Below are 4,861 nucleotides of genomic sequence, written 5' to 3'. Positions count from 1 at the left end.
TATTTCCCTTTACTTTACTGGCTGCTCAAGTAAGACACACTATTGATAGGACAAAATGTATGATCAAAGGCTTATTGGCTATTTGATATATTTTAAAAATAATATTGGGAAATGCAAAGTCCTGGCTGCCCTGCTATCAGTTCAGATTCCTACTAATGCGCCTAGGAAGACTGAGGATAATGCTCTAAGTAATGGGTTCCTGCCACCCAAGTGAGAGACCTGGATGGAGTTCTGGGCTCCTGGCTTGTCCTTGCACCTTCCCTGGCCAGTGTGGCCATTTGGGGAGTGAACCAGTAGATGGAAAATAGCTTCTCTCTCTCTCTCTCTCTCTCTCTTTCTCTTCTCCCTCCCTCCTTGCTTGTGAAATAAACAAATAGATAATTAAAAAAAAAAAAAGATTCCAGTGTTCATACAAGCTCCCTCTATGGATCATTTCTTTTAGGAAAACCCTAACAGATATGTTTGTGTGTGAGGGGAGAGGGTATGTGTGCATTTAATTTAGCTTCTAAAACTTCATGAGATCATGGATAAAATACCAAATAGATTTCCAATATATTATTTCAGATGTCATCTATTTGTCCTCTGATAGTCTGTCAGTGAACCTGTTAGTTTCTGAGACTGTAACAAACATCAACATTGAACATTTTCTCTCATTTCCATTAAAACACAGGTGCATATTCCACGTTTGGGTAAATCAGATGCAAGAGTAACAAAAAAGAAATGCAGACATATTAAACAAAAATTTAAGAATTTTATCGGATTAATTACATAAACAATAAAAGCGTAACAGGAAATATGATACCCAGATTATAAAACTAAGAATAGACTTAATTATCATATCTGTAAAACAGTGTGTATCATCTAGTGAATACCAGAAATTCGAGGGAATAAAATCTGAAAGATAAAGTTATTATTTGATCATTTCACCTGAAGGCACAATATGAGATGATTGCTAGTAACTGAAAAAATAGATTCAGGATTGCTTTAATATGTAATGATTTATTTTACCTTGAAATTCATAGCTAAAAGTTGGTTTTAGCAACCCATCTAAAGTTTTGGAATATGTGCAGGTACACATGTTCTCCCGCTTCTCTTTTTAAAAATAATTTAACTATAAACAATATTTTCTGAATTTATCATCGGAAAATGATGCTAATTCATTCCATTACATTTTTTAAAAAATAAAAAAAATCACTACACACAGAATTTCTTTTTTTTTTTTTAAAGGCTTACCCTAGCTTTATTAAAGGGCCCGCGCCGCAGCGTCGATATAAAAACACAAAAAGTCCCGTCAGCATAATAACAATAAAAAACCCCCAAAATGGAAAACCCAGGGGTTGGGAGGAGGCCCCTGAGCCAGGGGCACGGGGAGCCCTGCTCATGGCGCCAGGCCTGGCCACAGGGTCCCGGTATTGCTGTTGCTACGAGGTCGGGGGCAGCGATTGTCGCGGGAGCCACCGTTCGCCCGGGTCGGGGAGCGTCACTTCTTCTGGGGTGTGCTCAGCTTCTGCATGCCCCGGATCTTGTCCAGCAGGCCAGAGATGAAGGCCTCGGTGGGTTTGTAACAGTCGACCAGCAGCTCCTTGACCCTGGCCGCCCGGGTCTCGTCACTCTCCATGTCCAGGAGCTCGTCCACGTCGATCTCCAGCTCTGGGATCTCCTCCTCCTGGCAGTCGTAGAGCCGCGTGAGCTGCTCCAGGATCCACTCCTCCAGGTTGAGGCGCTTGCGGAGCTCCTTGCGGTCGTACTTCACGGTGACCTTTCCTTGGCGCCGCCCGGGCCCTCGCCGGCGGCCCCAGGGGGGCTCTGGAAGTAGACGCGGGGCCCTGGGCCGCCGCTGCCCGGTCCGGGGGCCGGAGCCGCCACCGCCGCGCCCCCCGCGGGGCCGCTGTCCGCCATGGCGGCGGCCGGGGCCACGTGCGCGCGCGCCGGGCCCCTCCCTGCGCCGCCGCCTCCGGGACGCCCGCCGGCTGGCTCCGGGCCACTGGCTCGGGTTAGCTCGCGGGCTCGGCTCCGCGCGGCTCCGCGGCTCGGGCGGCGGCGGGGGCGCCCGGGGGCAGCTGCAGCATGCGGAGCCCCCGGGCCTGGCCTGGCCGCGCGCCCCGCCCCCTCCCCGCCGATCCGCCCGCCCTTTGTCCCCCGCGGCCGCCGCTACACACAGAATTTCATCATAACTTCTCAAAATGTAACATATTCATGTAATAAAAAAAGTGTCATACTTCACCACTGAATCCAACTTAATTAAGTTGTACACACATAGTCAACCCTTGCTGTTTATATGACCAACACAGTCTTAAAAAGTGGAGTGAAACATCACCACACCATCAAACTGAAAACAATCATATATGATATAAAAGCAAATAATCTTTATTACGAAACTGAACACAATAATGAAAACTCTAATACAATTGTCTAAAAAAGCCTCCCTGGGGTGTCCTGCATGGGTACGGGGGCCCAGGGATTTGGGCCCTCTTCTGCTGCCTTCCCAGACCACGGCAGAGAGCGGCACTGGAAGTGGAGCAGCCGGGACTCGAACCGGCGCCCATGTGGATGCGGGCGCTGCGGGTGGTGGCTTTTCCCGCTCCCCCACAGCGCCGGCCCCTCCTGGGAGCCTTTCCCCGTGGGATCCAGCTGTCTGCTGCCATGCCTGGGAAAGCAGAGGGAGACGGCCCAAGGACTCAGGCCCCTGAACCCAGAGTGGAGCACCGGATACAGTCCCCGGCTTCTGCTTCAGCCCGGCCTGGCCCCGGCCTTAGTAGCCACCTGGGGGTTGAACCCCCAGAGGGACGATCCGTGAGAGAGAGCAAGACGCAAGAGGGCTCGCGATGCCCGGTGCTCTGCTTCTCTCTGCAAGCGGCTCCAACGGCCAGCGCCGGGCCAGGCAGAAGCCAGGAGGCTTGACCTCCATTCAGGGCGCCCAGGAGGCCGGGAGGCGTGGTCCCTGGGTCACAGGCTGCAGAGGCCGCACTGCCAGTGGCCCTGGGGCGTCGGACGCTGGACGCGGCAGGCAGCGCGGAGGTGCGTCCCGTGGCGCCACGGCGGCCGCCCGTGGGGAGTGCGCCTGCGCCCGGCGCTGTGCCCCGGAAGTGGCCCCTTGTGCCCCGGAAGTGGCCCCTTGTGGCCCGCGGCGCTCAGGTAGGAGTCCTCGCGGGTCCCGTCCGCTGCTGCCGGAGAGCCCGCGCGAGCCGTCGGGAGCCGTCCTGGACGCTGCCGGCGGAGCCTGCGGGAGACCCAGCGCCCCCGGGGTCAGGCCGGGCTCAGAGAGGCTGCGGCCCGAGGCTGCCGCGCCGTTTCCCGGGCGCGGTTCTCTTCTTCGGCCCTTCGTGGAAGCAGCGGCCTTCGCGGGCCTCTGTGCCGCCAGCAGACCGGGCCCCCTTGGCGGTGAGTGATGCGGGGGCTGTTGGGGTTTCCCGCTGCGAGTCTTCGCTGCCGGCGTGCCTGTTGCTCTCGGGTCCCGAAGGCGCGGGTGGAGTCGCGGTCTTGCTGTGCGGACGGTCGGTCTGGAACTTTCCCCAGTGTGCGAGCAGCTGTGCCAGAGCAGAGGGGGCTCCGTCTCCTCCCGGAGCGGCTCCGCGTTCCCGTCTGTTTGCGTTTTGATGGCCCAGCCGCCCTGCTCGAGACCCCCGAGACTGCTGACGGGGAGGAATAAGAGCGAAAACGCTCGTCTGTTTCCTGGTCTAGGAGGACAGTTTCCGGTTAACTGGCATTTGGTGTGATGTTAGCGCTCTGTGGGTTTTCAGTGAGAGGCCATTGTCAAGCCGAGGTTTAGCTTCTGTTCCTGATTTGATGATTCCTTTTTATTTTGATATGGCCAAAGTGGTGGGAGTTTTTGTGAACTAGGTTTTCTGTGTCTATAGGGATACTTTGTGGGCTTCCCCATGTTTATTCTGTTCTGTGAGATATTGATTGTGTATGGTAGCCATCCTTGCATTCCTGGAGTACCTCTCAGTTGCACCCAGCGTGCTAAGCTTTGGTTGTGCTTCAGGAGCGCGTTTGGTAATATTTTGTTGAGGAATGTGACAGCGCAGTCATGACAGATACGTATGTGCCGTTTTCTTTATGATGCATTTGTTTTGCATGTTGGGAAAATGTTGGTCCGAAGGGATGAGATGGAAGATTTTTCCCCTTTGTCTCCTTTTTGGAAGGGTTTGCAAATCACGGGTTTTAACTATCCTTCCCACAGGAGTTCTGTGTTAATAGGCCAGGTGATGCATATAGTATCAAGTTCGATATAAACTCTAGTAGTTGGCCGTGATGTAGTATTTTATTTATAGCTATGTCTTCCCCCCCCTTTTTTTTATATATAAAGTTCTTATTTGTTTATTTGAAATTCAGAGTTATATGCAGAGAGAGAGAGAGAGAGAGAGAGAGAGAGAGAAAGAGAAAGTAAGTCTTTCATCTGCTGGTCCTCTGCAAATTGGCGCAATGATGGGGGCTGAGCAGATCCGGAGCCAGTATTCAGGAGCCAGGGGCCCGGTGGCAGGTTCTCAGGATGGGGCACCAGATAAAGTCCCTGGCTTCTGTTTCAGCCTGGCCCAGCCCTGGCCTTTGTAGCCACCTGGGAGGGGGGCGAACCACCAGATGGGCAATCACTGAGAGAGAGCAAGAGTGCTTGCGATGCCCCATGCACTGCTTCTCTCCCCAGGCGGCTTCAAAGGCCAGTGCTGGGCCAGGCAGAAGCCAGGAGGCAAGGACTCCATTCAGGACTCCCAGGAGGGAAGGAGGCAGGATCCAAGTACCTGGGCCATCAGCGGCTGCCTCCCTGGTTCCCAACCTGGAGTAGCGGGACTGGAATCGGCTCTTGGGCGCCCCACACTGGACGTAGCAGCATGCAGATGTGTCCCATGGCGCCATGGCAGCT

At 53.9% G+C, this 4,861-nt stretch overlaps 1 pseudogene across 1 annotated transcript; it reads right to left on the bottom strand.

Annotated features, from left to right (window-relative positions):
- Positions 1-733: 733 nt before the first annotated feature.
- On the bottom strand, positions 734-2,069 carry LOC108176325 (protein phosphatase 1 regulatory subunit 14B pseudogene; annotated as a pseudogene). Its single transcript, XR_016211688.1, has one exon. The product of XR_016211688.1 is annotated as a protein phosphatase 1 regulatory subunit 14B pseudogene (transcript).
- Positions 2,070-4,861: the final 2,792 nt, after the last annotated feature.

The sequence above is a fragment of the Oryctolagus cuniculus genome, chromosome 8, assembly GCF_051225735.1.
Source record: "Oryctolagus cuniculus isolate XC-2025 breed Fujian yellow rabbit chromosome 8, ASM5122573v1, whole genome shotgun sequence".
In the NCBI taxonomy this organism is placed as follows: Eukaryota; Metazoa; Chordata; class Mammalia; order Lagomorpha; family Leporidae; genus Oryctolagus; species Oryctolagus cuniculus.
Note: the sequence above shows the minus strand (reverse complement) of the source record. Positions and strands in the feature narration are given on the sequence as shown.